This window comes from Paralichthys olivaceus, chromosome 10 (assembly GCF_024713975.1).
Source record: "Paralichthys olivaceus isolate ysfri-2021 chromosome 10, ASM2471397v2, whole genome shotgun sequence".
In the NCBI taxonomy this organism is placed as follows: domain Eukaryota; kingdom Metazoa; phylum Chordata; class Actinopteri; order Pleuronectiformes; family Paralichthyidae; genus Paralichthys; species Paralichthys olivaceus.
The window spans coordinates 5,457,688-5,480,854 of record NC_091102.1 but is presented as its reverse complement, the minus strand read 5'-3'; the positions used below and the strand labels follow the sequence as shown (position 1 = coordinate 5,480,854).

The following is a 23,167-nucleotide window of genomic DNA, read 5'->3' as shown; positions in this document are numbered from 1 at the left end:
CATTCAAACAGCAACAATGATCGTAACCTCTGACAGTGTAAGATGCAAAACAAATGTTTAGCCTATCAATGGTTTGTGCCGATGAGATATTTATGGGGTTGACAAAGTTGTCTTTGTGTCTGTCTTGTTGTCTGTTATCACGAGTAGAAGGTGGTTCGGCGGTGGCCTCTGACACGGATCACAGGCAGCCGCTGTTTAAAACAAGCGAGCAGATATCTTCCTCTCACTGTGCGATGGTGACCTTTGCTCTTAACCCCCTCCAGCAGCAGTTCATCCTCCAAACAATAACAATCAATTCCCTCCACATCTGACAGAGCCGAAGAACAACTTATAAATGATATGCATCTCCTGCTGGTCCCATGGCAACCGCCTTGACTTTATTGTTGCGTTTCTTTGATCCCGCCAAGCTTTGATTCATTTCTCTTTCACCCTTTTAGCTAAACATATCATGTGAATTCGGAGCTTTGTTCCTGACAGGCCCCGTCTTACCTCGCTCTCTCCACAGGCTCCTGACGCCTCCCAGAGGAGCCGCGGAGGAGGAGAGGAATTCCAGTGGATTCAAAGACTTCTCCGGGTTTCTTTTGACTCCTCCATCTGCCTTGCCTTCCCCTGCTCTTCATGTTGACCTGTTCCTCGTGATCCCCTGCCAAACCATCTTCCCAGCCCTCAGGGACTGTGCCTGTATGTGCATAGGCATACGCATTACATGGGTGCACGGAGTTGGTACGTGGCTTTTATTCAAGACAAGTTCCAGTTGTAGGGTTCTCTGCATGTCCAGGCCTTTGATTCGGTGAATGAGGAGAACGAACTTGGCCTGATTCATTGGGCGTTTTTCATCGGTGCTTATGAGTTTGTTGACAGAACCGTGGTAGAGTTGCCAGGTTCCTCATAAACTGCAGCCCTCGGTGTATTATATTATAGATTCCATTGAGAAATTCATGATTTTAAGACCAGCCTTCAAAAGGGTGGGATGTTTTATTCACAGGACTTTCACCAAATGAGAATGTAATGAAAAATGAAAAGTGTATGTTTTCTCAGTACCATCTGGTTTCAATCATGGCAATATCCTAAACATGACCAGTTTCTTGAATCAGCTACCCTCCGCTTGCCTCCCAGACGTTAGCCACTCATTATTCCAGTCAGGCCTCTCAGACAGCTACACCAACGTGTTCACCAGCAAAGCGCAAACAGAAGTCAGTTTTTCTACCATTCACCTCGTGATAACTTTGCAACAGCTGTTTTAACTGTTAAAATGTGGTTCACAACGACCCACTTTTTATTATAGGTCATGGTTTGTTACCATTTTTTTATGGGTGTTGATCAACACTGTCAGAAAAAGATTAAAATCTAACAGTGTTTGCTGCTCACCTCGATTCAGGCATCACACAATAGAATAAGCAAAGTTTAGCCCTTTAGCACATTACTCAGTTATCATGTGATTCAGGGCTGGAGACGGCCTTCAGTGGAGGCGTTGTGATTGCAGGTTCTCTGTCCATCAGGCCTTCTCTCGTGATCTGATATCTCAGTAACATCTTCACTCGCATTACATTTTCTGGTGGTCAAAGGTCCAGCTCAGTGTGACCTCTCAAAACATGTGACCTTTTGAATCCCTTCATATTTAAAACAAACTTTTCCTGAGCTGTCTAGATTTTGCTAGAGTTTCACTGTATATACTGTAGGTCCAGTCCAAACTTATACTTAATAGAAAAAAACCCTCCAGTGACTGATAGTGGCTGATCCAGTAGCTAAAGTTAGAGGTGTGTGTACATCCACAAAACCTCAGTGGGAAGAGAAAGTGCTGAATAGAAAGTAAATAAATAAATAAAATAGAAGGACAAGAAGAGCCTGCTTCTTTACTACTTTATCACCAGCTTTTTCAATAAGCTACACGTCCTCCTCAGGCAAAATGGCAAATCTGCCCTGAGCTTTTTCAATCATTTACATCACAGTTTTTTTAAACTACTAAGTTTTCACATGCTTCTGCGCTTCACTTAATTACTTAACTGTGTTTCTGTGTATGCTTGTTTTCTGCAGAGGAACTAAAGAAGGACTTTTTAAATGGCCCATCACACCTCACACATTCTCTAACCCTGGTTGGAGGTGGTTAAAAGCAGCAGTCGAGTGTGGGAAATTGCATTTGAGCAATCGCACATAAAACAGCCCTGTCATGTCTTTAATTCAGGCTCATTCACTGAAGTGATACACGTGCCCTCTAATCTAACGAGAATCATAGATATAACAGAATCAGGGAATTACTTTGTGCATGCTCCGATCCTGCTGAGCAATGTTATGGGAAACACCTGGGTGATGCAGTACAGTTCCTCTTCTGCCACATAAGTCTGAGGAGCATTGGTGAGGAGTCATTAGGAAAATACTTCTTTCCTAATCCTCCATGGACCACACAGCATTTAAATATATTTCAGTATTTTTTTCTGTCAGTACCTCTACTGCAGCTTTTTAAAACAAGACATAGTTTCAGTCAAAATGACCAGATAACTAGTTACTGTTCTCTTCTGCCCCAGATGATGATAATAATATTTGACGCTGACCAACAGAAACACACACACACACACACTAATATACTGTATATATAACTACAAACTACAATGAATAGTTTTAAAATAGTTTTAAAATATATAAACTAGCCTAACTTTTTAGAAGTTGGACTTAATTGTAATGATTTACATCCTTTCAGTAAAGTGAGCATCATCAAAATGAAGTCTCTCTCTATCAGCAGTAATTCAATCACACCTGATTCCGACAAGCTCCAATGCTATTAGTCAAACTGGAACATCAATACTGGCTTCACCCCCTGCACTGTTGTTGTAATATGTGTTTTAACCAATGGAGGGCAGTATGACTATTATGACAAGCTTCACCACAAAGGCTACAGAGCTCAAGGAAGCTCTGTTCTTAACGTGCAAATGTTTGGGGACATTATATATAAACTATATGGTAAATTTAGAGTCATTTAAATATGACATTTACAAGTTCACATTATTTTGAAAATGGCAGGTGAATTAAGAGAGGGAGGAATGTTTGATTGTGTATTATTACCATATGTTTCAGGTTTTGTAAAGAGCACGATTTTATCATAATGTTTTTTTAACCCCTCCACTGAATCATAAGCTCAAAAGTTGGGGTAATGTTAGGTCGTGTTATTTACTTATAAAACTACTTTCCAGTATAGTAATCCCAGATCTTCACTGATGGGCTATAATATCATTTTCTTTTTATAATGTTACACAAGAAAATAATTTTACCAATTGAGATGTGGCCATTTCTCCACTAATACGTTGTATTTTTTAATCAGATTTTTAAACGGCTCATTATTTTTGTCCAGTTTTTATCCTCTTACCTTGAACAACTATTCTGCCTCCGGAAATAAACACCTCCCAATGTTTTCTGGGTAATCAATGTTTACTCTTCCTTTTTTTCTTCTTTTTTTTCAAATTCAGCCACATTTTCTTTCAAGCAGACTTTGAAGAGCCACGGTGGAGCCTGGGGATGGATAGAGGGATGGATGGATGTGGGGGTTGAGCCAAGCCTGGACGGCAGACAGCACCTGAGAGCGAACCTCAAACCTGGGGGTAAGACCCAAAACGTGACCTCTGCAGTCGCGGAGCAAAGACACAAAGAAACATGGACTTGTGCAGAGATTACTGAGACACAGAGGGAGAATTTGTCTGGCCCTCTGTGGTCCACCGTTGTAGGAGTAGAGAAATCTTTTTAAAATATTTTGTTTCAAGTAGTCAGTGATTTAAATTGGGTTTTGACTTTGTTAATTCTAGTTGTCAGCTTCGATCCTCATCGTGCAGTGATTTTTACATACTCATAAAGCTTTTGTTTAATCAGCACACACCACGTTTTCAGCTCCACACAAAGCTCCTGAATTCAGTTTCCTTAACTCGAGTATTAATTTAACATTAAACACTGATATAGCTTCCTTCGTTATGCACTCGCACTGTTATTACTGTACCTCCTTGTGTATTTCTCTGAAGAGCTATGGCAAACAGCTGCCTGATTAATAAGTTAAGTCCTCTAAATATGGCTCAGAGTCATGTATCTTTAAAAACTACTTAATAATGGTAATCAAGATTATCAACAACATACCAATTACATCTTTACACTTTCCTCTCTTAATTATGTATCGCTCTCCTTCTCGGTGGATAAAAGCGCTGCTTTCTCGGTCTCAGGTGGATTGTTCATCTTAAGTGTTTATGATGGTGTATTTGTATCACAACCGAGCCACACTGCCTTAAAGTGGCAGCGAGCTAAAAGAGGCCTGCGCCTGCTTCCGTGTGTGAATCAACCACAATGGAGAGGTTCCTATGTTTTATTTATTGATATGTTTTAGCGGGGGAAGACCTAGTGTTCATTATCATAAAGGCCTCTAGACATCAAGTCACACACACACACGCACACACAAAAGACCCAGCCATTTCCCAGTCTCACACTCACACACACAGATCAACACGAGAGGAGCAGGCCGCTTTGCTGTAGCGACTCCTCGCCAGCAACCATTGGTAGCGTCAGTGACAGAAGCTGACAATGTCAAAGTATCTTTGTCTCTCGCAGATAAACTGTCCCTGAAGCTGTCGTTGTGTGAGAGATGTAAAACACAGGCTTTTTCTCGTCTTCATGGGGGAAGTTGTTTTCATTTCCCCCTTCTTTTTTTCGAATATGTCATATCTTTTCTGTCAGGGCCCTGGGGCGCCTGGTGGTGCTCGTGCTAAAGGAGGAGGAGTGTAAGCATCTGCAAACCCAGTGGAGTCTGACCATATTGTACCTGCGTTCGTCTTCATCTTGCTTATTTTGTCAAAAGCTCAAAGCCTGTGCGTTTCAGACAGCTGTGTTGTCATCTGATCTGTGCGAGTGTGAATCTTTATGTTTGCGTGCATGTGTGCATGAGTGGGAGTGTGTGTGTGTGAAGGGAGACAGCCAGTAGGAACAGATGTGGGGAAAGTCAGTAAAAACTCAATATGAACCCTGCAGAGGCCTTCCTCTCTCTGTTCAATTATTTAGAGTCAAAGAAAAGAGGCAAGAGTAACACATTTCCTCAGAAGCCACTGTGTTTGGCAGGAATGAATAACATATTTATCTAGTCTCATCTTTGCCAAATAGCCGGAAATGGAAACAAATACCTTCAATTGGATTCTTGGCTCTGGTGTTTTCCTTGAGCTGCTGCTGTGTGTACTCGTGCAGTCATATTGAAAAATTCCTCAGGACCGAAAAATTATGGAAGTGCTGACAAGCAGAATTTTTTCATGGTATCGAGATGTACACTTGGCAGTTTCAGACGAAGCTTATCTGCTACCCTCTCATGATGGGAGGCTCGAGACAGAGAGAGAGAGAGAGAGCGAGAGAGAGAGAGAGAGAGAGCAAATGCAGGGGAAAAAAAGTGCCTACCTATTTAATTTAATTAGAGATTAGACGAGGAAAAGAGTCACATTTCCTCCCTGGCACGTCTCGATTTGGCGCACTCTGACACCTGATTTTATAAAGAGATGTCACAGCCAAGCACCGTGGTAATGCCTGTAATTACTCTGAACTCAAATAAATAAATAAATTTGCTTTTCTTTGTGAGAGTCTGACAGGTTTTCCAACATCCTTGACTGGAATAAATTCAGTGTGTTCTTGAGTGAGTACTTTTTTCTATGGCTGTGTGTTCGGGTGTGTGTCTCTGTGTGGGTGTGTGCTTGTGTTTACATATAGCGAGGCACTTGTAAAGGAGAAATTCAGACAGGATGAAATTTTGACAGCTACAGTATACCTTGTTTTCCTCTTTCGTCTTTTTATGACTGAATAATCTCTGCTCAGCCGCGCTGAAGGCAAACCTCCGTTTGAGACTGATAAGGTTCGAGGTGCAGCTTTGTAAATAATAAGGTTAGAGTTTCCTGCACAGTTGCTAGTGCCGCGGCTGATCTCGCTCCTATTAGTGACAATTGGCTGTGACCTCACCTGCTCACCCATGCTGTCATCACTGAGGGTGTATCTGCAGCAGCAGCAGGCGATTAGATCATCCACATGGTCATAGAAGGAGACATCCAGACAAACGTTGCTCTGTTGAACCAAAGGAGGTCTGATGCATGTTGTCACGGCTCCTTGTCTTTTTGATATCGTTCACCTGCAAAAGTAGTTTCATATTTTCGCTTTCGGGGGAAATTCAGGTTTCTAAAGCTCACAAGGCAACAAGACCCAGTTCACACACAGAGTACAGGTGACTTACCTGACTGCCACACTGCCCTCTATTGGCCAGCAAGTGTTATTCAATGCTCCAGCCCCCATCCCTCAAGCAGTGTAGCCGATGGAGGGATGGATGGAGGGATGGATGGAGGGATGGATGGAGGGATGGATGGAGGGATGGATGGAGGGATGAATGGAGGGATGGATGGAGGGATGGATGGAGGGATGAATGGAGGCTTGACAACAGATTCATTTCAGGTCTGTTGTACTGAATTACCCTCACATCTATTTCACAACCTTTTCACATGAGCCTTAACTCTTCATCGTCATCTTACATTTGAATTAATCTAACACTGGATTTTATGTTATATTATTATCCCCATAAAACTGTAAATTACAGTCATTTTATTAGCCTATAGAATTGAACCATCTTTATGGTTAGCATTAGGAATGGAAGATGTTTGGATTATCCTCTTTACTTTTAGCCTCATTGCCAGCTTACTCTGGCTCAGTGTTTGTGTTTTTTTAATTGAGTATTACATTTAAAGTAGAACCATTTCCCCCTGGTTCGGACATCGCCACCTAATAACTGTACAGTGTACCTAATGAACTGGTTCATGTTCATGCTTAAAAATGACTTGTGTTGTCAGAGCTATTGTGGCATGACTGATTCAAAGTCAGGATATCTCCGCAGTCTGTTCCTAATAGGTCTCTGGTTATGTCACAGTAAAATACTTCTGCACTGCAGTATCCCTTTAATGGCACTTTAGCAAAGCAAACTTCCACAGCAGTTTTTTTCATCACATGAATTGTGTTGGAATAATGATCATTCCTGTAGCTTAAAGTAGATCAAATATATTTCCCTGATAAAAAGATGGAGAAAGAAAAACTACTTTGCTTCCTGTGGTGCCTGTTGTTAGGGCTACTGCTTTATTGATGGGGGATCACCAGGAAGGAAGCTGAAGTTTGAATGCATCAGATCTGTAAAGAGGACATAGTCAGAATGTGGAGCGGATAATTACAGAAATGTTTTAAACTGAATCCTGATCCTTCCTCCTCCGTCACCTTCCTATCACACCCTCTCCTCTCCTCCTCTGCAGTGAATGACAGTCATGCTGATATCCAAGGCCTTTCCAAACCTCCATCCTCTTGTTTCTCGGTCAATGAGTGTCAATCAGCGGTTCCTCACAGAGCCTGGTAACAAATATCCTGACGCTCACAATGCCTCGGTATCCCACGAGTCCCTCCACACCCCACAGCGGTGTCAAGCAGTCACACCTCTTCACACCTCTCCGGCAAAGCAGATGTTCAGGATGCTCTTTACCGTCACGATCGGGGATTCAGGCGTACAAAACTGAAGCTGGCCCTTTTTTCCCTGACGAAGCCCTGGCATATAAATTATAGATGGTGAAACAACCTTTAAACATGTTCATTAAAGACAATGCTTTCTTTAAAAAAATAAAAAAATCAGCTCATAAATATTTCTCTCAAGCAAATCTCAACACAACCCCCCCACCCCCCTCCCCTCTGTATCCGCTTTTCCCAGTCAAGTGGTACGTGTGAGGGGAAGGAGAGAGACGGTGCCTCAGCAACCTTGACTGGAGACAAGCAGGAGTCACATGCGTGACTGGGTCGACTTCACCTGTGATGGCTGTTTGCTAGCTTTCCTCCAGAAAACGAGCCGCCCGCCCGCCCGCCCGCCCGCCTGCCTGCTTGCTGATGTGCTATTACTCGCTCTGGAAGAGATGCTTGTGTGGAGGATGACACATTATTATCCTTTAATCTCGGTCTCAGCTTGTTGAGCATCAAATTGAAATATCCTGAACAGATGTAAAAACACATGTGAGCCTGGGCGCACAAGCTGTGCTGCGCTTTGTTTCATCTATCCGTGATGTGAGCCTTAAGGAGAAGCTTTTTAAAATTTCATCACTATTCAAAAGGATAATTAATACGTACCCCCAGGCTTTGATTATGCGATACCCAGTGTGTAGTGCTGGTGTTGCCATAATGAGCCACTCATCAGTGCTCTGCCTGTACCTCCCCAACAAACATACAGTTTGCACAAGGTACTTAAGATTCTGCTACGGTACCATCATGCCTGTGCACGTGCTTATATGTGAATGCACCTGCATATATTTATATGTAGGTGCTTGTATGTGTGCATGCATGGGAGGTGTGGATACCCTTCTAATTTGCAGTACAATGCTATAGTCAGATCACACTGGTTGTTGCAGTTTGTTTACAAGCGGACCCCTGTCAGATTGTCAGCTGAAAGCAGGAGCTCTTTCTACAACGCCTGCCAGTGCCTTCACCTGCACACACAGACACACACACACACACACACACACACACACACACACACTCTCCCTCTCTGCAGCTCGCTCCAAGCCCAAAAGTCGGTGAGGAGATGGTTGTCAGTGAGTGGGTGCCGAGGTGTTGCAGGAGCAAGATGGACAGGCAGGTGCAGACTGACAGGCCGCAGAATCCGAAGGGGAATATTGGGAGTTCACACATAATGAGACCTGTCAATTTGAATGCCTCAAGGCTAAGCAGTGAGCCGTGCGCAGGTGACGACTGAGGCAGCCATTTCTTCTCAGGGAAAATATTTCAGGGTAATCTCTCACCCTTGACCCTCTGCAGGCTCCAAACAGCACTGTTACCAGAGCAATTATTCTGTCATTGTGTGGATGTAACAGAGTGAGTGGTGAAACACACCTAACTGAAGCCGCCGAGATTACAAAGCTGCGACCTGCTTGATTTAAGGATTCATATCAGAGACAGTTACAAAATCTTCCGAAGTGCATGCTCTTGTCTAACCCTACCTACAGTGATCTTATCTCGAGCACCGGCCTGACAGATAATAGGAAATCACTGACACAGGGTCAGGATCGCCAGTGAATTCCCATTCCCAATACAATGTGCTGATATCCGAGGACCCTGGTCCACAGTAGTGAGGTATATGGGGAATAGAGAGTGTCATCAGAGATTTGCCCAGGACCTCAGATAGCCTGTGATGGTGCTTTATACCCTGTTAGGAATTTAGCATGTTCACCCAGCGGTAAAGTGACACACGAGAAGGGCACAGGGACCTGCTGACAGCAGACGGACCTGTGAAACTTCTCTGTCCTTAAATCCAATTCTATGCTTGACACCGAGCGGAATTAGCTTTGGACAGGTGAGTGATAAGTTCCTCGAGTGCTTTCGCCCCCAAACACATCTGAGCCATCTTAACAGGAGTGGAGCCGTGGGCTTCAAATGTTAAGTTGTTCTCGCAGAAATAAACTGAGCTATAGACCATGTGGTGATCACAATCAGTGTAAAGGATCTCTTTGAAAAAGCAGACAGGCATCTGTGTCTATTTAAAGAGATGATCTTATCAATTACTAATCAATAGTCCTCCTGCAGCTTAAAGAGGATAAAATATAAATTTGCCCCTGTAGAGTATGGTGCTGAGAAGATCATTAAATTTGGCTGTGCTGCTTGTTTTCAGGGTTAGTGCTTTATTGATTTGTGTAAATGATCATTTACCAGGGAGAAAGTTGGATTTTGAAAAGGATAAATAATGAAAGAGGAAACAATGATGACAGGAGCAGGATAATTGAACTAACATACCAGAAAAATCATGATTATCACGGTTATTTTTTTTGCTTTTCCTTTTCTTTCCCCCTCACCTTCCCATTCCCCTCCTCTCTCCTGCACTTCATATCTTTGAGTGACAATCGCAGTCATACTCAAGGCCTTCCAAACCGCTCTCCCTCCATCCCCCCGGTCTCTCTGGTCAATGGGTGTCAATCAGAGCTTGGCCCTCACGCAGATTGGCAACAAGTATCCTCGTGCTCGTGGAACAATTATGACCGGGCTGCAGTGAAAATGGATTCCCGCGTTGACTCTCCACACCGCGCTCCTCCTCTCCCGGCCGACGGGGTCCTGCCATGGGAAGCAATTATCGCTAGATGCCAGCTGACAGCCCGATTCCATTGCCAGCGCGATCGGCCCTCATCCTCAGGCTTTCTCTAGGCAAATAGCATCCTCAACACTCAAATCAAACCTCTTACCAACCATTGGCTTCTATCACAGAATCAGATGGTTGCCTTTGTTCCCCCGGACAATGTGCTGGGAATAAGGAGGATACAGAGGCGGCCAAATAAAGAAGGGTTTAGATTTTTTTCAAGCACACAACTCAAAACTGCTCCACCTCCCCTGTGTCCACACCTCAGAGACGTCTCCGCAATGGTGGGGAAGACGAGGTGGAGGATGGTGGACACTGACCTGTGTTCCTAAGTTGGGAAGCATGAAGAGAAAGGAGAGGACAAAGGAAACTGAAGGAGTGTCACATGGGAATAGGACTTGTAAAAAAAACTCGCTATGCCCTCTGGATGAGCTGCTGCGTTTATTGCTTCTGGCATCATCCTACTATTTGTTTAATATTTTCAGAATTTTACAGAAATACAGATGATTAATTTCGTGACATGCAGAGCAACCTTGCTGTACATTTCAAGTAATATTATCAGGAAATTTAAAAAGGCAAAAAAAGTCAATTTAATATTATTTTCTATATTGGTGTAAAAATAATCCACGAGAATAAACTGGAAATGAAGAGTGGAGATTCTCTTGGAAATGGGTTGAGATTGATGTGAAACCTTAAGAGGATGTGTGTAAGATAAATGAGCCTAAATGAACGAAAACGAGACAATTAATCGTTATAAAAGTCAGACAGTCATCTGCCACTTTGCTTATTAATTGAATAAACACATCAAGGCAAAGTTCAGTCAATCCTTTAATGACTTTAATTAATACACATTGTCCTATTTTTCTCTCGCGCTCTGTCTCCGGCTCGCTCCTTCCCTCTCCCCGTGTACCTATATTTGTGAAATAATAAATAAATTAGGATACACACCGCCACCAACTAATTATCATGCAAATAAAGCAGCAACAAAGCTCATTGTGACTGTTAATCTGTGCCAGATCGTGGGTGAAATTCCCCAACGTGCTCAGAGATGTCCACCGTGCAATTAGGGAAGGAGAAGAAAGAGCAGCACTAAAGTGGCTGTCACTTATCCACTGTCAAATTAATTCTGTCCTCTCTGCGTTTTGCCTTTTGTCTGTGGCAAAGTGGCTGCATGTGTCTCGCTCTTTTTTTTGTCTTTGTCTCCCTCTGTGTCTCACTCCATGTCTGTGGAAATGCACTGAAAGTTTACAGCCTCACTCGTGCCCCAGAAAGGTTTCCTGTGTTCATGTTTTCACTAGGAAATACATGAGCATTAGACAGGCGAAGACAATGGCGTCGGTTTAGCTGTTGTTTATGTGTTAGAGTGAAAATATACGTTTTGTTTTCCGAGTGAATATAGAAAATAAAGAATTTACTACCCAGAAAATATTCACCCTTAAATATTCATCAGTTATTATTCCTATGGTTTGCAGCCTGCTCTACCTCCAGAAAAGAGTTTCAGTAACAATACGGCTGCTCTATTAACGTTGTGAACGTCTGTCTGTTTTTTCTCCACAGCTCGTTTGCGATCTACGGACACGTTCTACAACCAACACTTCTGCTGACGTCACTGTTCATGTAGCATTTAACAAGCTCCAACACCACCCGACCGTCCACCTGAAGGCACCAGACTTGGCGTATTTGTGCAGGAATTGACAAGGGATTGAAAAGGTCAGAGGTCGGACGCCGAATATTAACTCTGCATACTTTCGACTTGGACTATAAATCTGTTCCACATGAGTTGTCTGACTGAAGTGTTTGATTGCATCCTCTGTTAGCCCCTCAGCAAACATTTTGAAACTGGACAAAGCTTTCCAAACAGGGATTTTCAGCTGATAGTCAGTGAATCTCTGCAGCCCAGTATTCTTTGTTCTTTGTTTATGGAGCCTCTCATAAATTAAATATACGCAGAAACATACACCAAATGCATCACCTGCTGTGTCAACTGCTAACTTTCATATATTAACCTACTTTAGAAAACTTCAATTTTCACAGGTAATTACTTCCATAGACTACCATCCACACAAAGCCTGTGATAATCCAATAAAATAAGCCGCAAAGAAGAGCTCGTTTAAAAATTCAGGCCTTGTCTTGATTTTATCGCTGGTGAATTGAAAGCACACATCAAGGGTGCTCTGCTCGGAGTATTAAAATCAAAGAAAAGAACCAATCAGATGCTCCCCTGTTTTTCGCTCAGTGGCAACGCAGGGTAAATATGCCACAAAATAAGAAAACAAACAAGAGCAAAAGTGCCTTATTATCAGCGGCCACATTATCATAACGACCTGATTTGCCTAAATCGTGTCCTTATTAGGCCCAAAAGTCTCTCTGTCCCCTGTGGGTAATGAGCGGCCAGGCCGGGATTCTTCTCGCAGCTCTGACATGTCTTTTATTACTCTTACACTAAATGGAGGCAATGAAGAACATTTCAGTCGTGTGATTACTGGCTGTGTACCCTTGATATCAGAGGGGAAAGTGGTGTGCCCTCTTTTAATATTTGATTGTTTTTTCTATGTAATTTGGTCCAATTCATCATTTGAGCCTTTCATTTGCTTGCACGGTGCCATTTGTCTAATGTGGATGTCCTGATTACTGGACTCTGATATTGTGTTCGCCTTTGATGCCCAATTTCTTCTTCTACTTGTCCCAATTTTCGGCCACAGTGAGCGCTGAAAACTTTCCCCTCGCTCCACTCCAACTTTTGCAATATTCGCAGAGAGCATATTTGCTGTACCGGGCAAATGACATAGCTGAATAATTCACAAATTATTCACAAAATGATGATAAGGGCAAAGCTAAATAATCAAAATATGTGTTTGTAGATTGTTCAGATTAGTGCGTGTTTTAGAAAGAGTTATACTTAGGGAATGTGTGCTTGAAAAACACAAGCTGGGCCAGGCAGGAGAAGCTGGAAACAGGCCGAGCTCTCAGCGCTATCCCAACGGACAGCACCGCCCAAAAACATGTATCATGACAATTAGTGTCGTGTGGAAGATCGAGCCTGGGATGTGAATTGTTCATGAAATAATAAGTTGCTCGTCCTGCGCCCCGTGTTTGAGGTATCAGTGGCCGTTTCGAAGAGCAAAACATCAGTCTTGTTATAAATGCTGAAAACAGAACAAATTGGTATGTAAACAGCTACAAAATGCCCAGAAAATCATTTTTCCACATCGAAAGGGAAGATGGATCAAAAATCTTCAAATCACTCGCCCTCTGTGTCTGTCTCCATCTGTTTTATTATTTCTCCCCCAAAAAAACATCAATTATAAGTTAGAAATGTGAGGGAATCACATTCATTATTTTCATTACACGCACCCACCAAATTGCATCAAGCTTATGAAATATTTCTTCCTCCTGTTCAAAGGCTTGTTAGAGCTTGTATTCAATTACAGCTGTGGCTGTAACATGCTGTCAGGTCTCTTTAGCCAATCATTAGTCAGGGACTATTCCTCGCCGCACAGTCGGCCTGGCAGAGTCGAGCCCCGGCGAGCGAGCGACAGGACTAATTGTTGTTCGGTGGCTAAAGGTCGACTAATGAACCAAGGGGGCTGATGGAGGCTGTTGGTGGCAGGGTGTGGGAGTGGGGGTGGGCAGGCTGAGGGGTGCTCTCAACACACAAAATTTGTAAAACTTTCTTCTGATCAAAGTGGGGGGGGGGAAGCGGGGTGTTTTAGGAAAGTAGGGAAGAGAAAATGTATGTGTACGAGTAAATCTCCTTCCTGTAAATCACAGAATATTGTTTATGACTGTATTCTGGTATATTCTGCCACCGCAAACAGAAAACAATTAGTCTCTTCAACACTGATCAGATCAAACCTCCAACTAAGTTTGGTGTTGGAAGGATTAACATCGTTTTTTATCAGAGAGCAAAGCTGAAGCTGTAATTATTTCCCTCTTTCTCCTTCTGGGTAAATTACTGCGTGACTTAAAGTATTTCGTACAGGTGAGCTCTCTCACCCTGACCAACGCACTTTATTCAGTATGACAGGGCAATGACGTGAGAATGGGCTGCGGTAACATGCGACTCCACTATGAGCCCTATTTTGGCAAAGAAACAAAGGGAAGCTTAAGTTTGCCGAGACAGTCACAATGCTGTTGATTCCTTTTAGGCTTAAGAGGACGGGTAGATGTTGTGAGAACCTGCCATAATTGTTTAAACCTGATGAGGCAGAACTACTGTGCGGTACCTACAGCATTAGCCCAGTGTTGAGGGAAGTCAAAGGACTGAGTTTTGCTTTAAAGAAGTGGTTGTGTGAACTGATTTGAAGAACAGCCACAGTGTTATGGATTATTTTGGGTCAGTCGTTGGCTTTTGCAAAAACTCCCATAGAAGGATTTGAACACACAACATGAATTTATGGGATCAGTGCTGTTCAAGTCACATTGTGCATGGGCAGGGGTGTAGCACAAAAATCCGGGGCCCTTTGCATGTCCAGCTTTGGTGCAGACTCCCGGATGATCTTAGAGTGACCTTTCCACAGTGTTGCAGTGTTCAGATCAAACACCTGCCTCCAGCTCATTCTGCTTCTCCTCCAGGCCGTGCCACTGCGTGTCGAGGCCAAGATCCAAGACCACTGAGGACATCAGGGAGGTGAGTGATCGGATTCACAGCTGGGACAGCAGGAACATGGTAAGTGGATTTCCAGGAAAATCTCCTGTAGACAATGGATAAGAGACTGATTGGGACTGCAGACAAACTGAAAAACAATAAAAACACATAAGAAGCTGGCTGAATAAAGGGGAAAATAAAATGGCAGTTGAGACTGATTTTCAGATTAAGTAAACATTACAGTTAGATCTAATTTGTCCTGGGTTACAATTAGAAAACAACGTGGGCGTTTTATTTTGGAAATGGTTGCTATGGGTTTCCAGGGGCCCACACACACAAAAACACACTTTGCAAGTCATTCACAGCTGAACTGATATAAAAGTTGTCAGAATAAATCCAGTCTGCCAACAGCTCCTTTTGGCTCGAAGGCAAACTCACTGTGCTTCAAAAAATATGCATCAGAATGTGCATATTTGTGAGATATATATTCTTTTCCCCATTTACCCAGAGAGCAGCCCAAATAACAGGGCTCCTTGTGAGTTTGACGATGTCACTGCATTTCATCAGAATACCCCAGACTCACCATCAGTCTGAACCAGTTCAAATAGCTCAACTCAATCTCTCCGCGGCCGATGCAGAGGCATGAGGCCTAATAAGCACATGCTAAATGTGATAAGCTGCTTTGTAGCTGTGTTTTCCCTGTTTCTTTTTTTTTTTCCTACCATTCTTTTCTTCCACCCTGGTGATTTATTCACTCCAGGCGATGTGTGCTTTGTGTTCAGCTTAGACTCATACACACCACAGAGCAGTGCAAATAGATTTCTGTCTCAATTGGTCCCTCGGTGTCACAGTGGAAAGATACTTGGACAGAAGACGGGGCGAAAAGGGATTTTTATGTTAGAAATATTCAAGTGCTAATTCACAGTGTGTACTCTTGAGGAGGTTAAGTTTAGTATTTTTAAGAGGCCCCTGTTGGAAACTGTGACTGGAGGCTGAATCCAAAGCACAGCGCAGTTCAGCACCACTCATGAAAATTCATCCACAAGTACCTGTGCAGAGGTCAAACCAAAGTTTGGGATCTGTTGCCAAAACATCTCCCACACGAAAGCCATAGAAAGTCATAGACGAACGAGATAGGTGCCATTTGGTTTCAGTTACAGACTTAAGAGCAGACATAAACGGAAAAATGAATCTCAAGATGGTTAAAAGATTCTTATGAGTGCATTGTGTGTGTGTGTGTGTGTGTGAGTGTGCATGCACATTTTTTTTTTATGTATGCAAGTGCTCACATCTCACTCGTGCACTCCAGAGCGTCTGAAGACAATGAGCCACTTATGAGTGCAGCACTCTGGCGTCTCTGTCCTTCTTACCGAGGGGCACTTTGACCAGCTGGTGGATTGCACAGCCAAAGAGATGAAAAGCGACTCTCTGCAACTCGCCGGAGTGGTACTGATGGAACCTTTTAAGAGCAGAATTGCTCCAGTGAGTGAAAACACGGCCAACACTTCGGCTGATGTCATATCCCAGCTGTTACCTCAATCACAGCAGGTCCCACCACGACTAAGTGAGTCTCAGCGCGACGCATTCCACGCAACACGCAGTTGCTCGATAAAGAGCGGCGAGCTTTTTGAAGCGCCATGTCTCCGCTGGTACTCTTGTGACCCCGCTGCCAACTACCAGGTCTCCAAAGGCCTGCTGGTTAAAAAGAGCCAGGCTCAATCAGCACATGCTTAGACGGGTGATGACTCCCCTCCCCGTGTTGCTGTTAGTCTATCAGTGTTCCCTTGTATTGCCCTCCATTTTCCGTCCTCCATAGCAGACGGCACTCCCATGCAGCTGTTGAGAGGTTGTCCCTGATGTCATCTTAATAGTGCCCTGCCCCCTATGTTTAGCAGCCATCTTTCAGCACGTGTACCTAAGCATTTTTGTTTGATGACATCTTCTTTGTGGTTTTCACAGTTCAGGCTGATGATTGACCCACCCCCCCTTTTTTCTACTATCACTATGTGGAATGTTGATTGTGCCGTGTATTGTGATATAATGACATGAGGGACTGAGAGTCCACGTCTGAGCAGTGAGTTTGCTGTTTTCTTATGTCAACAGCCATTTTAACCTTCTTCTCACCGAGAAGGGCACCACATGGTCGAGGCACACATGCAACCGACAAGCGGTTATTCAGTTTTGACAACCGGTGCCAGCGAGACCTCTGCCTGACTGTCAGAGTGTGTGCCCGCAAGTGTGTGTGCGTCCGTGAGAGTCTGTGCGTGTTATTGTATGAGGTTTCCAGAGAGACCACCGCAGCAGAATGGCCAAACATCAGGTATGCTCTCTTTCTTTCTCGCCCTGGGCAAGGTAAGACATGTTAGCATTCATAGACACAAAGCACTGGAGGCCAACTAGCAGCAAACAGTAAGGAGAAGTGGACAAATGACATGCAAAGCACAGTGAACCTAATTCGGGGTCAGGGCAGAGGGACAAGTAGGTGGAAGACGGAGGAGGAATAAAGCAAAGAAACATCGGTTTGTAAATATGTCTTTGTTTGCAGCGTGGACCGCAGAGGTTGTTGTTTTGCTGTTAAAAGAGTGGCGTTGTTGTTTTTCCGTGTCATCAAGTATTCAGCACTAACACTCAATGGGGTGTCACGTCGGAGAAAGAGGCAAGAGAAAAGAATTTAGAAAAAGGAGAGAGAGAGAGAGAGAGAAAGAGAGAGAGACGGAGCGAGAGAACTCCTGTCAGCGCTGACTTGATTAGGTATCACAGTCTAACAAAGCAGAGTTTACTTATTTACACTAACGCTCCTCGACAGTTCCTGCAAATTCCTCCAACGTTGCCAAATGCAAAAAATATCAAAACGCTCCCAAACGAGAGGAGACTCCATTATTATTTTAATTATGCTCTTTTTGTTTCGTTTTCCCCACCTGGAAATCTGCAGAGGAGTGAGCGAGCGAGAGAACGAGCCCGTGCCTGGTGTTAGGAAGCACCCCAGTGATTCTTCAGCAGGTACAAAAGCTGGTGTGTAGGAAATAGCTCTTATTAAAGTCAATACATATACATATTCCTGATGCATAATTTATGGCCACTTCTGTAGCATTAGACGCAGCGCTGGAGAATTGCTTCACACGCTACTACAGTTTTGGATTTTTCAAAGTGTTTTAAAATTCAGGGTGAGGGAGAAAGAAGTAGTTTGTTTAAGAAAAAAAATATCAATACTGTTCAGCTGCTCAGGTCACTGCGGCACTATTTAACTTATGAGGCGGAAAATGTTGTGATGAACCGCAGCATTTTCTTAAGGTAAGACATTTTTTTAACTAGGTCTCGGGATAACAGTCAGAAAACCTCTGCAGAGGAGAACAAATGTCCGACTGTCTCCTTTTGACTTTAAAGCAAAAACATTTTGTTTCAAACTCACGTGTCCGCTGAGTCAGACAACAGGTTAATGGGGCAAAACAACTCAATTAAATAAGTCAACAGTTTGCGGTTCCCATCATTAGCGGTGTAGCCGAGCAGGCCAGAATATTGCACATTCCAGTCTAAAGTGGGCCATCTGGTCCCCGAGTGCACAAAACATCTCTTTCATATTAAGTGTTTATTGTTTTGTTAGATTGATGCCGTTAATATCAGCCCTTCAGAATGACAGATTAGCATCACCTCCTAATCAGCGCTTTTACGAGATAAATATCAGTAATTTAATCACTGCAGCAATTTCTTTTACAATAATAAGATTTGCGAATGTAAGTGATTAAGTAATTAGCTTACATCTCTGAAGATTACAATCCCCTGGACTTTGGCGCATCTGGTTTTCTGGAGATTACACAGTTTTGGCTTCAGTCGGCCGCCTTCGTTTTTTTTTTTTTTTGTGAATGAGATTTGTGCTTGACCGAAGCGTGAAGCAGTTTGCAAATGACCCCCAAAATCCCTCCAGGTGATTTTTCTTTTTCTTCTTAGTTAAGTGCACCATTTTTTTAAGTGGACATGCAGCAACAAGAACTGCACGCAGGGGAGGTGAATGTTTAACATTTATTTCAATTGAAAAATTATATACACTTGATAAAATAAAGCCGGGCTGCAGGACGACATATCTAAACACTTATGAAGGATTTCTTTGTTGCAGCGAGAACACTGGCCCTTGGGCTACTCATGGTTTCGACATTCTAAAGCTCTACCTTTTTTATTTACAAAGTAATTTGTCGGTTAGTGTTAATTTCCTAAATGCAACATAAAAGGAGCACGGTGTGGTGAGAAAAAAATTAAAGGGGAAAATCATAAAAACAGCAAAGAATCAGGCAAATTGCTTCCATGTGTGTGTGGCTGCCAGAGCTAAAGGAAGCAGAGCGCTGCCTAAATGCCCCTGACCCGCCGAGACTGGGCCAATTCAGTTTGAAAGGCCCAGCTCTCTAATGAAGGCCTAATTTTTATTGCCACTCCATTGACTTCAAAGCAGTTCAGGTTGCCAAACATAATTTCACTGGAGGTATTTTCAGGTGCACTGCAAATAGTTCATAAATAATTTCCCCATTAGTCCAAGGCGATGGACTTTTTGGGTGAATGTTTCATCTGTTAGGTCCGTACCACACCACCTCCTCCCTCCTCCTGGCCTCAACACCACCACTACCAACAGCACACCGAGCCAGAGCCCTGCATCCTTTCTCTATCCCCGCACCCCCGTCAGCCCCTAACCTTAGTCCTCCAGGAGCTTAAGGAGTCAAATACCGCTTAGTGGCTCTGTGAGTTTTCTGTTGAGGCAAGGAGACAGGCTGGCCGTGGCTCTGTGCTGTCAATCCCCAAATAAGAGCCCCCACAAGCAGGGAGACACGGCTCCACCATTACAGGATTAGTGAATTAAAATAAATCCAACCCCAAAGAGGCCCAATCACCGTTGGCTTATTGGTTGTGACCATGCTGCCACTTTGAATGGCTACCTGCTTTTGTGCACAGGAGATGCAAAATTGCCACAATTTGCTCAGCTGACCTTTTCATTTTCATAAAATCCACCACATGAAGTTTTAAATATCTGTGTCACAGACAAAATAATTTTTTTTTAATGAGTTGAAGAATTGAATAAGAATCGTAATGTGAAAAAAAAGAGAATTATTGCTGCGGAATATGAAAGAAGGAAATGTTTTGGTTTGGATGACAAGTCTTAAAGGAGTCCTTCCAAGTTTGAGTCCAGCTTTGGCCCTCACCTCAGTTACACTACAATCTCATAATGGTAATAGTATAATAATAGTAGTGACTTGGCCCAGGGAACATTTAACAGTCTCTAAGTCTATTTTAATTTTATTACATATTCTTTGTCGCTGCACGTATGCCACTGTGCACCAGTCACAGTGTGTGTGAGATGAATTCATGCTGTGTTGTTGCACAACACTGAACTCTGTGTTCCAAAATTAAAGACAGCGTTTGCAACTTTCATGAAGCTGCTAAAACAACCAGAAATGTCTCTGTTCTAGCTTTATTGTTGTTATTAATTCTGTTAGCAATGAGGATATTTGAAATTCATTTTTAAACTCACTAGATACAGTCCACTAATTAAAATTATCCTGAATTTTGAATGGATCTGAAACCAAACTGCGCACACTAGATAAATAATATAAAAAATAAATATCAGTCCCCTAATCATGCCTGAATTAATCTCCGATAAAATCAACCAAATTGTGATTTTCACAATGTTAAAGAAAATTGTGGGAAAAAATCCTGGATCCGCCTCCTGATCTAGAGCTGCACTAAAAATGAATGGGTTTCGTATCATGGGTCACGTTCCACTCCTCCGCAAAATGTAGTTTTTGTGTAATACTGCTGACAAATAAACAAACCTCCTTGGCGTTGGTAAAAAAATGCCTCAGCTCATAATTGAGTCTCATTTGGTAAACACTGTTATAAAGTCCCTCCTCTGACAGACCATATTCTTGTGAGGTTATAAAACACATTATGAGCTGGATTAGCTTGAGTCGCTACTGTCAACTGTCCAACTCATTTCAGTGGAGAGCTGACCGATGTGTGTAAAAACACAAGGAAATGGAGAATTCCCCCATAAAGATCAATGTAGTATCACGTTACTTCACTGTGAACATTATGAACAATAGCTCAGGCCTTTTAAGGTGTGCACAGGCACCTGTCCAAGATGTGGTGTATTACGTCAAATCAGCTTTTTAATGGACAGTGAAAGCCTCCTAGGATCCTGCAATCACAAGCCTAATTCAAAACAAACTAATAATAAAAAGAATGGATGCCATCAAAGCACATGTGTTTCCCATTTGCGTTCGCTCTCCGAGAAGTTGTGGAATCTTGTGGGACCGTGCCTTGACTTAGCAAACCATTAAACTCGTTTTTTCCCCCCTTTGTCCAACGCTCTGTAAAGAACTTCATAAAAACTCTGAACCTTTTGATAGGTAATAATAACCCACAGGAAACTGCACGCAGGGCCAAGATGAGCTGGAGAGCTGTGGAATCAACTGGGCACCAAATTTAAAATCTCAAGGACAAGGAACACCGAGCTGACTGCCGATTAACCACCCCCCCCCCCGCCCCCCTCCTCAACAACGCACGTTTCTCCTCCTTTTTTACATTTAGATGTTATTATTGTTCCATAATTACGTTTCCTTCCCTGCAGCAGACCAGATTCTTTGAAGAGGGGAAAATGGAACACTTCTTTATTGTAAGCAGGCAGGTATTTTGCAATAAACCTGGGTGTTGTCATTGTGCACATAACATGTTTAACGTAAAAACAGACCATAAATCACAGCGGTGATAACTGATTATTCTCAACTCTCTCTCTCTCTCTCTCTCTCTCTCTCTCTCTCTCTCTCTCTCTCTCTCTCCGACACCCTCCATCCCTCCACCCCACCAATTCTGAATGGGAGTACTTTGTTGTGGTGCTGCTGAAATGTGACGGTGTCGGCACTGACTGAAAGTATATGACATGAGATGAGTAGATTAGATGAGAACAGATTAATCTTTCCAGGCATCAGAGTTGGATCAGTGTAAACTCTGTAGACGCAGCTCAGGACGGCCGCTGCAGCATTAGGATGGATTTTACCTTTGGGATCAAAGCAGCGTTTTAAGAGTCAAGAGTTGATGTAACTGCTATTAACAAGATAATTATTTTTAAATTTTAAATCTGAAACACACACTCTGAACTTTCACTTTATAGATTCATATGATATATGCAAACATGGGAGGTAATGTAATCCACTTGTTTCTCAGATAAATAAAGTTGCTGATCCGCAAGTTCAAGTCTTCAATGTTAAAGCCTCCATGAAAAGTCCAGCTTTCAAAATGGTTCCTGCTTACTACTGCATTAGGCTACTTTAATATTAATATATACATAGTACATATATATATATATACACTTTAATATTAATATATACAGTATGATGTATGATAAAATAAATAAATAATACATTTGAGATTTAATATCGAGTGCAAGTTCATACTGCGAAGAGACAATTTGAAATCAGCAGCTTCTTGGAAAGTAGAAATTTAAAAGTTTAAGTCTAATGATAGCAATAAAAACAAAATCAACATCACTATGCAGGTATTGCCTGTGTGTGAATGTCTGATTTACGTTATGTTCCTTCTTTAGGATGAGGTACTGCAGTTTAGGGGCCTAAATACTCACAAGGGCTGCAAATATGTGAACATATATAAAGAATACTACTGAACTATTCATGTATTTGGGCTGAGTGTCACTGATGAGGTCAGTTGACAGAACAACAAAGTTTTGTTTGGGCCTTTTCATGGTTGTTGATAGTACAAATACACAGGATATTAACCTTGCTCTTTATTGTATGTTTTAAAAAATGATTGACATGTAAAATTTTACTATTATCAATCAATACATAATCAAATGTATTATATATACTCTGGTCGACAGTCAATCATAATGGCCGCTCAACAGTCATCCATAGAAGCATCTGAATAAATGGACACACGTATATAAGCAGCTGTTGTGTCACATTACTGCCGTGTTTATCTCTGTCAGTCTGCTGCTGGGGCTCTGATCAATAACACAAGACTGATGTGTCTCATGATTCATGACTACAGCCGCTCTAATTCCCTTACACACACAAACCTTCATTAATGAGTTGTTATTGGAAGAAAGAGAGCCCTTGGTATCTGTTAAACACACATGGGTCCTCTTAATGAGCTCAGTCTCAGCACACAAACACACACACACACACACACACACAGTCGGCTCTCTGTCAGCTCTTGGGCACAGTCCGGCCCCGAGCTTCAGGCTAACCCACACTCCGAAAACATGGTGGACGAGTGCCATTGTTCCGCTGCTCCACTGTTTGCGGTGAAAACGTTCTCGCAGCTGAAAAGCGTAACCTTAACCTCGTCTCAACTGCTGCGCTCATGTTCCTTGAAGAAAAATAAAAAGCACCTGCTTTGGCTGCAGGAACATTATTCCACTCTTGCTGTTGGGATTGAATGGATCCCTG

General features: G+C 42.7%; 1 long non-coding RNA gene across 3 annotated transcripts; it reads left to right on the top strand.

Moving 5' to 3' along the window:
- The first annotated feature begins 441 nt into the window (after window positions 1-441).
- LOC138411896 (uncharacterized) lies at window positions 442-21,213 on the top strand. Of its 3 annotated transcripts, XR_011244385.1 has the most exons (4): window positions 442-723; window positions 3,459-3,590; window positions 11,693-11,845; window positions 14,711-21,213. It is a non-coding gene; the product is annotated as an uncharacterized lncRNA (long non-coding RNA). The 3 variants fall into 3 exon arrangements; XR_011244384.1 differs by lacking the exon at window positions 14,711-21,213 and having other exon boundaries at window positions 444-723; window positions 11,693-11,980; XR_011244386.1 differs by lacking the exons at window positions 11,693-11,845; window positions 14,711-21,213 and adding an exon at window positions 7,287-7,702 and having other exon boundaries at window positions 444-723.
- The last annotated feature ends 1,954 nt before the right edge of the window (window positions 21,214-23,167 follow it).